This window comes from Macrotis lagotis, chromosome 3, assembly GCF_037893015.1.
Source record: "Macrotis lagotis isolate mMagLag1 chromosome 3, bilby.v1.9.chrom.fasta, whole genome shotgun sequence".
Taxonomy (NCBI): domain Eukaryota; kingdom Metazoa; phylum Chordata; class Mammalia; order Peramelemorphia; family Peramelidae; genus Macrotis; species Macrotis lagotis.
Window position 1 is genome coordinate 111256189 of NC_133660.1, and position 13425 is coordinate 111269613.

Genomic DNA, 13425 nt, shown 5'->3' on the forward strand with positions numbered 1-13425 from the left:
AGGTGAACCAGCCCCCCCACAACTCAAGGTCTTAGCATAATGAAAAAGGGTCAGCGGAAAGGTGGATCCATAGAAAAATTCTTGGAAGGGAAAGACCCCAACTCAGAGAGACCTGGAACCTCTGAGGAGAATACAATCTGGTCTCCAGCACAGAAAGACTTCCTTGAAGAAATAAGGAGCTTAAAAATCTGGGAGAGACAATTAATACCTTGCAACAAGAAAACAAAACCTTAGAAAGTACAATTGGACAAACACAAAAGGAGAATAAATCTCTCAGATCCTCAAATGAGCAAATGCAAAAAGAAATTAATTCTCTCAAAACCTCAATTGGTCAAATGTAAAGTTCTTTCAAAAGTAGAATTGACCAATTGGAAAAGGAGTTGCAAAAGGTTAATGAAGAAAACTCCCCCCCAAAAAAGAACAGAGTCTACAGAAACTAATGACTCCATGTGACAGCAAGAGTCAGTTAAACAAAATCAAAAAATAGAAAAAATAGAAGCAAATGTAAAATATCTCATCAACAAAACCACTGACCTTGAGAATAGATCGAGGAGGGGCAACCTGAAAATTATAGGACTTCCTGAAAACAATAAAGAGAAAAAAAAGCCTGGACTTAATATTACACGATCTAGTGATGGAAAACTGCGCTGATATCATGGAATCGGAGGGCAAAGTAATTATTGAAAGAGTGCATCAATCCCCACCAGAAAAAGATCCTAAAATGAAAACACCAAGGAATGTTGTGGCCAAACTCCAGAACTATCAGATAAAAGAGAAAATCCTGCAAACAGCCAGAAAGAAACAATTTAAATATCAAGGAGCCACAGTAAGGATCACGCAGGACCTGGCTACATCAACTTTAAGGGATCAAAGGGCCTGGAATGCAGTATTTCAAAGAGCATGGGAGCTTGGAATGCAGCCAAGAATCTACTTTCCTGCAAAGCTGAGCCTTCTCTTCCAGGGAAAAAGATGGACATTTAACAAAATGGAAGAATTCCAAAAATTTCTGATGAAAAGACCAGAGCTAAACAGAAAATTTGGGCATCAAACAGGAGGTTCAAGAGACACATGAAAAGGTAAAAAAAAGGGGGGGGCGGTAAAAGGAAAAAAATGCAATCCAGTAAGTTGAAACTGGCTATATTCCAGCATGGTGGCGGAGGGAGAGACTCTCATAAATCCTGAGAAATGTAACTCTAACAGAGAGAATATACCTACCCAGAAATGATGGACATCCATGACCTATCCATGAGACTGCTATCTAAAGAGATGTAACTGGCTTTAACCCCACTTGGGAGAAAGACTCTAATGACTCTCAGGAATTTTGACTCTATTCAATAGAATATACTGAACTAGAAGGGACAGACACTCAGAATTTTCTATGACCTAGATAGAATGATCTAAAAAAAATACACTACCTCCCTAAAAAGGGGGACAGGAAAGAGACGGGAGGAGGGAGGGGATTGAATGGGACAAATCTCATTTCACTAAGAGGTACAAAAAAACCTATGGTAATAGAGGGGAAGAAGGGAGCAGAAGAGAAACACCTGAATCTTCTTCTCATCAGACTTGGCTTAACGTCAACCTACACATACGCAGTTAACTTATAAAACATCTAACCTTTCAAGTATTAAAAGGGGAAAAGGGGAGGGGGGGACGGAGAAAGGGAAGGGGAGTGGGGGAAATAAGGGGAAATAACAAAAGGAAGGGAAGGGAAAAGGGAAAAAGGGAAAGGGGAAAGAAATGGGAGGGTGTGATATAGGAGGGCAAACACACTGAAGGGGGTGGTATTCAAAAACAAAATACTGGGGAATATGGATAAAAGGGGGGAAAGGGGAAAAATACAAACAGAGGGAAGATAGCACAGAGGGCAATAAAAAATTAGTAATCATAACCTTGAATGTGAATGGGATGAACTCTCCCATAAAATGTAAGCAAATAGCAGAGTGGATTAAAAACCAGAATCTTACAATATGCTGCTTACAAGAAACTCATTTGAAGCAGAGAGAGATGCATATAGAGTAAAGGTAAAAGGTTGGAGCAAAATATATTTTGCTTCAGCTGAAGTAAAAAAAGCAGGGGTAGCAATCCTTATCTCAGACAAAGCAGCAGCAAAAATAGAAAGCTTTAAAAGAGATAAGGAAGGAAACTTTATCATCCTAAAAGGTACCATAGACAATAAAGTCATTTCAATATTGAATGTATATGCACCCAGTGGGACAGCACCCAAATTCTTAGAGGAGAAGCTGAAAGAATTACAGGAAGACATAGACAGAAAAACTCTACTAGTAGGAGACCTCAACCTCCCGCTATCAGAGCTAGATAAATCAAATCATAAAACAAACGTGAAAGAAATTAGGGAGGTAAATAGATTGTTAGAAAAATTAGATATGGTAGACTTATGGAGGAAACTGAATGGGGATAGAAAGGAATATACCTTTTTCTCTGCAGTACATGGAACTTATACAAAAATTGACCATGTACTAGGACATAAAAACCTAATGATCAACTGCAGAAAGGCAGAAATAGTGAATCCATCTTTCTCAGATCACAATGAAATAAAAGTCATATGCAATACTGGGCCAAGGAGATATAGACCCAGAACAAATTAGAAACTGAATGACCTCATTTTAAAAAATGAGTGGGCCAAAAACCAAATTATAGAAATAATTAACCATTTATCCTAGATAATGATAATGATGAAACAACCTACCAAAACCTATGGGATTCATTCAAAGCAACTCTCAGGGGATATATTATAGCTCTAAAGGCTTATATGAATAAATTGGAGAAAGAGGAAATCAATGAACTAAACATGCAAGTAAGAAAATTAGAGAAAGAACAAATCAAAAATCCCCAATCAAATACCAAATTAGAAATTCTAAAAATTAAAGGAGAAATTAATAAAATGAAAAGCAAAAAAACTATTGAATTAATAAATAAAACCAAAAGTTGGTATTATGAAAAACCAATAAAATTGATAAATCTCTGGTCAATTTGATTAAAAAAAGAAAGAAGAAAACCAAATTGCTAGTATTATAAATGAAAAAGGTGAACTCACCACCAATGAGGAGGAAATTAAAGTAATAATTCAAAATTATTTTGCCCAACTCTATGCCAATAAATTTGATAACGTAAGTGAAATGGATGAATATTTACAAAAATATAAATTGCCCAGGTTAAATGAAGGAGAGATTAAATACCTAAACAACCCTATCTCAGAAAAAGAAATTCAACAAGTCATTATTGAACCCCCCCCCCAAAAAAAACTCCAGGGCCTGATGGATTCACAAGTAAATTCTCCCAAACATTTAAGGAACAATCGGTTCCAATCCTATATAAACTCTTTGGGAAAATAGGGAAAGATGGAACTCTGCCTAACTCTTTCTATGAAACCAATATGGTACTGTTACCTAAACCAGGAAGAGTTAAAACAGAGAAAGAAAATTATAGACCTATTTCCCTGATGAATATAGATGCAAAAATACTAAATAAAATCTTAGCAAAACGACTACAACAAGTCATCACTAGGATAATACATTATGATCAAGTAGGATTTATTCCAGGAATGCAGGGATGGTTCAATATTAGGAAAACTGTTAGTATACTCAATTATATCAACAACAAACCTATCAGAAATCATATGATCATATCAATAGATGCTGAAAAAGCTTTTGACAAAACACAGCATCCATTCCTATTAAAAACACTAGAGAGTATAGGAATAAATGGACTGTTCCTTAAAATAATTAGCAGTATCTATCTGAAACCATCAACAAGCATTATATTCAATGGGGAGAGGCTAGAGGCATTCCCAATAAGATCAGGGGTCAAACAAGGGTGCCCATTATCACCACTACTATTCAATATTGTATTAGAAATGTTAGCATCAGCAATTAGAGAAGAAAAAGAAATTGAAGGAATTAGAATTGGGAAGGAAGAGACAAAACTCTCACTCTTCACAGATGACATGATGGTCTACCTAGAGAATCCCAAGAAATCATCTAAAAAACTACTGGAAACAATTAACAATTTTAGCAAAGTTGCAGGTTATAAAATAAACCCTCATAAATCCTCAACTTTTCTATATATGTCTAGCAAGAAACAGCAGGAAGAGCTAGAAAGAGAAATCCCATTCAAAGTAACCTCAGACAGTGTAAAATATCTGGGAGTCTATTTGCCAAGACAGACTCAGAATCTTTTTGAAAACAATTATAAAACACTTCTCACACTAATTAAATCAGATTTAAATAACTGGGCAAATATCAACTGCTCATGGATAGGGAGAGCTAATGTAATAAAAATGACAATTCTACCAAAACTAAACTATCTGTTTAGTGCCCTACCAATCAAAATTCCAAAAAAATTACTTTAATGAGTTAGAAAAAATTGTAAGTAAATTCATATGGAGAAATAAAAAGTCAAGAATTGCCAGGAGCTTAATGAAAAAAAAAAATGCAAACGAAGGTGGCTTAGCACTACCTGATCTAAAATTATATTATAAAGCATCAGTCATCAAAACTGTTTGGTACTGGCTAAGAAATAGAGTGGTGGACCAGTGGAATAGACTAGGTGTAAAAGCAGGAGAGGATTATAGTAATCTGCTGTTTGATAAACCCAAAGAGTCCGGCCACTGGGATAAAAACTCCCTCTTTGATAAAAAACTGCTGGGATAATTGGAAGTTAGTATGCAAGAAACTTAGATTAGACCAACACCTCACACCCTTTACAAAGATAAGATCCAAATGGTTACAGGACATAGACATAAAAAACAATACTATAAGCAAATTAGAAGATCAAGGACTAGTCTACCTGTCAGATCTATGGAAAGGGGAACAGTTTATGACTAAGGAAGAGTTAGAGAACATCACTAAAAACTAATTAGATGATTTCGATTGCATTAAATTAAAAAGCTTTTGCACAGATAAAACCAATGTAATCAAGATCAAAAGAAAAGTAGTAAATTGGGAAACAATCTTTACAATTAATGATTCTGACAAAGGACTCATTTCTAAAATATACAGAGAACTGAGTCATATTTTTAAAACAAAAAGCCATTCCCCAATTGACAAATGGTCAAAGGATATGCAAAGGCAATTTACAGATGAGGAGATCAAAGTAATCCATAGCCATATGAAAAAATGCTCTAATCATTAATTATTAGAGAAATGCAAATTAAAGCTTCTCTGAGATACCACCTCACACCTCTCAGATTGGCCAATATGACCAGGAAGGATAATGATCATTGTTGGAAGGGATGTGGGAAATCTGGGACACTATTACACTGTTGGTGGAGCTGTGAACTCATCCAACCCTTCTGGAGTGCTATTTGGAACTATGCCCAAAGGGCAACAAAAATGTGCGTACCCTTTGACCCAGCAATACCACTACTGGGTCTATACCCTGGAGAGATGAGGAAAAAGGGTAAAAACATTACTTGTACAAAAATATTTATAGCAGCCCTGTTTGTGGTGGCAAAAAATTGGAAATCCAGTAAATGTCCTTCAATTGGGGAATGGCTTAGCAAACTGTGGTATATGTATGTCATGGAACACTATTGTTCTATTAGAAACCAGGAGGGACGGGATTTCAGGGAAACCTGGAGGGATTTGCATGAACTGATGCTGAGTGAGATGAGCAGAACCAGAAAAACACTGTACACCCTAACAGCCACATGGGAGTGATGTTCAACCTTGAAGGACTTGTTCATTCCATCAGTGCAACAATTGGGAACAATTTTGGGCTGTCTGCAAAGGAGAGTGCCATCTGTATCCAGATAAAGAGCTGTGGAGTTTGAACAAAGTGCAAGGACTATTCCCTTTAATTTGGAAAAAAAACCAGATGTCTTATTGTCTGATCTGGTTACCTCTGAGAATTCTGTTCTCTTTTAGGATATGATTTCTCTCTCATCACACCCAATTTTGATCAAGGTACAACATGGAAACAAAGTAAAGACTGACAGAGTGCTATCTGTGGGGTGGGGGTGGGGGGAGGGAAGCAAAATTGGGGGAAAATTGTAAAACTCAAATAATATCTTTAATAAAAAAAAAAAAAAGAAAGTTAAGAAGACTTAAGACATTACTTAGCTGGTGGAGAAGCAACTGATGGGAGCCCACTCTCTGGATATTTGGTTTAGTACTTTCAGCTATTTCAGGTTAATGGCTTATTGTGGGGGGGGTCCAGCCTCCGTGGGGTTCTTGGAACCTGACAGGAGGGATAGAGTCGGCGAAATGAGTTGAGTCAACAAGTGGGTAAAGGCAGGAGTAGGTTGACTGACTGTCAGCTGCTTGGATTTATTTTTATAGTCTCAAAATCATGTATGTTTCAAGCAAGCAAGCTAAGCTCATTTCCTTGGTTACAAGAGTGTACAATTTTCATCATTAATCATATATAGTTCATATGGTTACAAGTTTTAATCATGTGATTACAAGTTTAAGTAATAATCATATAGTTAATTTCTTATCCCTACTCAGACCATGATGACCTTAACCTGTCTGTCACCATATTTATTACTACATTGTATAATTGTTAATTCATTTAAAGTTATTAATTAAGCAATTCTTTTAATGGAAAGTTTTTTATATTTTTTGTGTAATGTTTTTTGATACACTCCCTTAACAATCTATAGTGAGGGTCTTTATGCTTGTCAGCCCATCCATTAACTCTTACAATAACCAATTTTTCTTTCTGGCCTAGTTGGTAGAAGCCACAGTTTCTGTGACTTTTTTATTCTTTCCCATGAAACTGCTGGAGTTCACATATTGGTCACCTGTACTATTAAAACTATTAATTTCCCTGGAATTCTATCCGACCCATCTTGTATCTGTTTTCCCTGTATATATATTCTGGCATCTCCTTGGAATTCCCAGTGCTGGGTTTTCCAGAGATTTCATAATGTTGAAGCCTTTTGTATGCCTCAGGGAGAGGCAGTCCTGTTAAATTTGGACAGAGTTTACAATCTGTTTTATTCAAGGAATTTTTCTGAAATCCTTCCTTTATAGTCACTCCACTATTAGGGTGAGTAAATATTGTAATCAATAATAAACCTATAAATATTGGTATGCATGAAATTCCTATATATAAATTGAAGAAGGAAATGTTGTTCCATCAGGCAGTGTGACTGCCTTGAGTCTTCTTGCTGTGACTGTGTCAAACAGCTTAGAGACCCTGGCTCCCAACAGTTTATTTTATTTTAACTTAACAATAAAAAGAAATAGAGAGTCATCTAGAAGAGCCTAATCTAAGCCTACATGTTTGTATATGGATGTATTTCTTCACTTAAGACACTGAGAGAGCACTTTTTTTTTAGTTAAAAATAGTGATAGCATTTCTTGTATTGTTGCTAGAGAAGCAAAGGATTTAGAACTGAAAGAGACCTTAAAAATCACTTTCATTCTCAAATTTTACAAATTAGGGAACTGAATCCCAGAGGAGAGGGTTGAAGACATATTAATCAAGTCCTTGTTTAGTAAGGAGCAGCTTTTAGAGTTAAAGCAAATTCCTTTCATTTCAAAGTCGGTACCATTTCTACTCTTTAAAAAATCTCTCCAGTGTTTTCTTTTGAAATTTGTTTCGACATTTCCTACATATAAATAATTGTTTTTGAAAAAAGGCTCCCTCTGATCCGGGGAATTCCAAAATTGTCCATAGAGAGTTTTCAGAGATAGGATTTGTTCCAGTCACTACATAATGCAAGCTCTTGTGGTATATGTTGTTGAATCTTAGGTATGAGCATGTGTGTTAAGTACTGGTGTCCCAGAGTTACTAAAGTGATTAAAATAAGCCTTTATTTCTGCAGCGAACAATAGGAATCCATACTGGAGAGGTAGTGACTGGGTTATAGGTCAGGGGATGCCTCACTACTGTTAAGCTTTACAACTTGGATAGAAATCACAGGAGAAAAGGAAGAGATCAATATGTTTTAATATATTAATAGATAAGGAAAAATTCCTTTTTTTTACCAGAATTAAAGAAAAAAACAGCTCTCTCCAAACTTGCTTCAAGGTCACTTAAGAAATCTAAGTTTAACTGTTAATTTTAGTATTTTTCTCATCAGACTGGGGCATCTGTCATGGTCTCTAATATTTATTTCCATTCAAGGACAACCTCATGACCATGCAATGTCCAGGATGACTGAATGAGTGATCTTCCACAATGATCTTTAATGTATGCTGTGGCTATTAGATGTATGCCATATTTTCAGGGAAAAACTCTGTGTGTTTTATACACTTTCTGTTCCAGATGTCTTTTAACACCAGATACTTCAGTCCAGTTTTATCTGGAGCACAGAGGACTAGTGTCCATGTAGGATAAAACAGAGTCAATGTATGTTCGGTTTTTGTCCAGAAAAAGGTGAGGTATGATAAAGGAGTAATTTTTATTATCATCATTTTTAATGGCAAATTATAAGGCTTAATCAAAGCCATGATAAATATTTTTAATGTTGTCATTAGTTGGGTAAAACAAGTGGGAAATTAATATGCAGGGTCAGCCTAATCAAATGGTACTTTCTAAAGGCAACATTCTATGGGACTAGTTACTTTTGTCTAGCAATGAAAATCAAAGTAAGAGTACCCTTTTAGTACCAGCCCCATTTCAATCTTGTTTCTGTGGTAAGGAATGTGGTAGGGCTTCTCTCACCTCACTACTATATTTATATTCCCTTACCCTCCCCGATGGGTTCATAAAAACTACTTTGTTCTATATAGACAACATGAGAGAGCTCTCTCTATAGCTAACTGTCTTCCAAGTCAGGGTCTTGGGCTAAGGAGTGGGAAGGAATTCTAGTCCATTACGGGTGTTTTCTAGGAAGAAAAATGATTTCCACTTTGACCTAGAGTCTTTGGAAATCTCTTATAAGTTAAACAGAATCTCTGCTCCTGGACTATCTTACCTCCTTTGAATGCTCCAGTTGTCTCAGGCTCTGAGGATTCTACAGACGAAAAGTCTCTGCTCATAGCTCACATTCAGGATGAGCCTTAAGAGTTTAGGTTTTCAGAATAAGTCTGAGCTTTATCAGTTGCCTGCTGGTAAATGTTTAACAGCCAACAACCCAGGTTAAAAATACATCCAAATACAGAACATACTTTGAAATTTAATCTACATTTTTAATCTTTTTCTATCATTTTTTAAAATCCTAATGGACAACAAAATAATGAATCAAGCCCTGATTTATAACCTTTACCAATTTCTGGCATATAAATTCACAATGAAAATTTAACAGTTGATACTTTTGAGTCAATTTGATCTGGTTCTAGCATAACTCCAAGTTGTTCTTCAACATGCTAGTCTTCATCATTTTAGAATCCATTCTATCACTGTCTGGATTTTAACAGGCAGAAGAAAATTGCAGCACCAGCACACTTTGGTCAGCAAAATTTAGGAACTAAATTATGGAGTTGCTTTATTTGTGCAACTGACCTTTCTCATTTATATCTTCATAAAGCATTAATTTCTCAGAGTAAGAATTAATATTCTATGCTAAGAAAATAATAGCTATATCAAGTCCTTCTTGAACTTGAAGCAAAACATTTTCTGTGATGGACAAGTACACCACTGCTCCAACACAGTGGCAATTGTAATTCCATGTTTCTTTTACATTGCCTTTCTCAGATTCCATTATACTTATTGGATTGAATTTGGTTAATTATGTACAGCTATAGTTTAATGCTGTACAATTTTTCATTGATTTTGTTTGTTTTGGATTGAGTTGATTATTTGAACAGTCTTGAAATATCCAAGAACAAAGTTGGAAACTTTCTTTTTTTCTTTTTTATATTGTCTTTTGAATTTTACAATTTTCCCCCCAATCTCACTCCCCTCCCCCCGACCCCCCCGAAGGCAATCTGATAGCCTTTACATTATTTCCGTGCTATACATTAATGAAAATTGAATGTGTTGGGAGAGAAATCATATCCTTAAGGGAAAAAATAAGAGATAGCAAAATTACATAATGAGATATCATTTTTAAAAATTTAAATTAAAGGTAATATATTGTCTTTGGTCTTTGTTTAAGCTCTGCAATTCTTTCTTTGGATATAGATGATATTCTCCATCACAGATACCCTAAAATTGTCCCTGATTGTTTCATTGATGAAATGAGCAAGTCCATAAAAATTGATCATCACCCCCATGTTGCTGTTAGGGTGTACAATGGTCTTCTGGTTCTGTTCATCTCACTCAGTATCAGTTCATGCAAATCCTTCCAGGTTTCTCTGAATCCCATCCCTCCTGGTTTCTAATAGAACAATATTGTTCCATAATGTACATATACCACAATTTGTTCAGCCATTCCCCATTTGATGGACATAAATTCATTTTCCAATTTTTTTGCCACAACAAACAAGGCTGCTATGAATATTTTTGTACAAGTGATGTTTTTACCCTTTTTCATGATCTCTTCAGGTATTGCTGGTGGTGGTATTGCTGGATCAAAGGGTATACACATTTTTGTTGCCCTTTGGGTGTAATTCCAAATTACAGTAAGGTTGAATGAATTCATAGCTCCATCAACAATGCATTGGTGTCCTAGATTTCCCACATCCCCAAAGTTGCAAACTTTCTGCTGACACTCTTGTTGTTAGAGTCTTTGCCTGATCTTGATACCTCTCAGAAATTAATTTCTTTTGCCTTTTATAAAATGTAGATGAATGTGATAATATTCAAGATTTGAGATCCAGAATAATCAACTTGATCCCTACAAAGGGTATGTTCCTCTTGGAAGAAAATACTATATTCTTAATTTTCTTCCTAATATTTTCTGAATATGTCTTTATAAAATAATATAGAACATTAGCATGCAACTAATTTTGTATAAAATTATTTAGTATATTATTTTTATATTTATATTTTATATTAGTATATTATATCAATAAATAAAATATAAATGTTTCATGTTTATGTATAAAAGAACAAGCAATAAATTATTTTTTCTACTCTTCTGGACAATATATATATTTTTTTTTTTAGGTTTTTGCAAGGCAAATGGGGTTAAGTGGCTTGCGCAAGGCCACACAGCTACGTAATTATTAAGTGTCTGACACCGGATTTGAACCCAGGTACTCCTGACTCCAGGGCCGGTGCTTTATCCACTGTGCCACCTAGCCACCCTGGAGAATATATTTCAATAAAAACTAAAATTGAGTATTATTTGTGACTACTTCCATGCTGTGTTACAGAAACATACTTATCCAAACATGAATTTTCCAGAAGTAAAAAAGGATTGAACTTTTTTGCCACTGCTGAATCATTATTTTTTCCTTTTGTTTTTTGCAAGGCAATGGAATTAAGTGACTTGTCACACAGCTAGGTAATTATTAAGTGTCTGAGGCTGGATTTGAATCCTCTGCCCCTTTTTTTTTTCAGAAAGACATTCTTAAAAATTGTTCATTTTGATTTCATTATTAACAGACAGTTATTTTTAAGTAATTTAATGGATACAAACCATATTCATCCTGAAAATAAACAATGACAAAAGCTGAGCACAAATGCTGGATATTATTGCTTTTTTTGAAGGAGGAACTAATAAGAATCATAAACTTTAATTTCTTTATTCACATTCTTATAACTTATTGACTGTCTCTGCTTCTTGAAGAGGACTGATGCCACCAGGAGGGTAATGCCCTGCCATGCAAGTGAGTTGGATTTAAGTGAAGGGAAGTGGGGGGAGGTGTGCAGAGTCACCAGTTTCACTTTCTCCTCCACAAACATCTAAGTTCAGGGTCTGGATATGGAACAGGATGACTGGAGATGACCCTAGATGCAGTGGGAGACCTTAGTCTTTTAAGCATCTTTAACACATCTCAGTTTTCACTGAAATAATGAATGAAATGAATGAATGAAATAAAATTATGCTAAGTAAAAATGAGGTGAAGTAAAGAATATCCACTTTTACTTAGTTAATAAAAATCAAATTGAGAAAGAAAGATCCTCTGGTGTTCTGACCAAAACACAAACAATTACTATTTACATTTACTCTGAGCCAACCAGGGCCCAAATAGTGTTTAAGTGGGGTTGAGACTGGAACTTTTGTTGGCCAAACAATGAAAACCAGATTTTTGAAATTTAATAAAAATCCCAAGATATCTTGGGAGTTTCTGTTATCAAAATTAAAGATGGTCATAGCAAAACCCAAACAATGATCAAGTAAGGCTTGGGCTGAGATCTCTTATTGGCCAGTTCCTAAGAGCTAGGGTGATTTGAATTTAAAGGCATAATAAGGTAGCTCAATTTGAATCCCAAATATCATTGTTATTTATGCAGTCATTTTTTCCCTTAGCTGATCATATGACTATTCTATTAGCTAATGACTGTATATTCTTAAATATCACTACATTCTTGAGCTGTTTCCTACCAGTCTTGGTGACAACTAACCACCCTGCCCTTAATTCAGCATTTTAGGCTGACTTTTCATCCCCTTCTTCAGTCACTAGTAGGTGAATGTCTCTCACCACCATACACTTTGTGGGGTGAGAATAGCAGAATCATTAGGAATCATGCATTGTTTTTGTTCTTTAGCTCTTTCTGGGTGGGAGACAACACTGCAAGAAATTTACTTAATGACATCCCTCTCTGGTAGTTTAGTTAGCATGTTAACAGCATGAGCTGATTTCTCTTCATGAAATTAGCTCATGAGGATGGAGTCCCCAGGACTGGTTCTGTCAATTATAAATCATTTCCCTTCCAACATGTTTTAGGAGAGGAAGGAAGGTTTTGGCTCATTCTAGCATGGGGATCAGTATCATCTAATTTATGAACTAGGCCACTCCACTCAAGTCTTTAATCCAAAATCCTACTGGCATATTATCTTTCTCATTATTTCTTTCATCTTGGTCCCCAAAGTCCAAGTCATAAAATGTCCTTTGTAGCTGCCTCCCCATCAAAAAGAAAGGCTTGAAGAAATTGCAACAAGGGTCATGGCAGGTTGTTCTGCCTTCTTCATTTGTTTGAAAGTATACTGTTTTTTTGGTCTCCTTTTGAATTTTCTAAATTTTCTTGTGACTTTATATATTTTGGCATTATATCTAACTACAGAATGTGATTTCTAAAGAAACTAAACAATTTAACTCGTTTGTGTGCTTCTTTATAGTCCTTTGGATATTTTAAGGCTAGGTTGAAATAATTTTGATCCTCCCTAGAAATTGGACTTAATGCCATCCTATCTGCACTTTTTGTAAAGCATCTTCCATCTTCTATCAGCTATTTCTGTTTCTAACTTTCTCTCACATGTTTATCATATATCCCCTGACTGTGCCAATTTTGATATAACAACTAGGTGGCTTGGTGGATAGATTTCTAAGCTGAGAGTAAGGAAGACTCATCTTCATGAGTTCAAATCTGATCTTAGACATTTAACTGTGCAACCCTGGGTAAGTCACTTTACCCTGTTTGCCTCCATTTCTTCATCTGCAAAATGAGCCTGAGAATGAA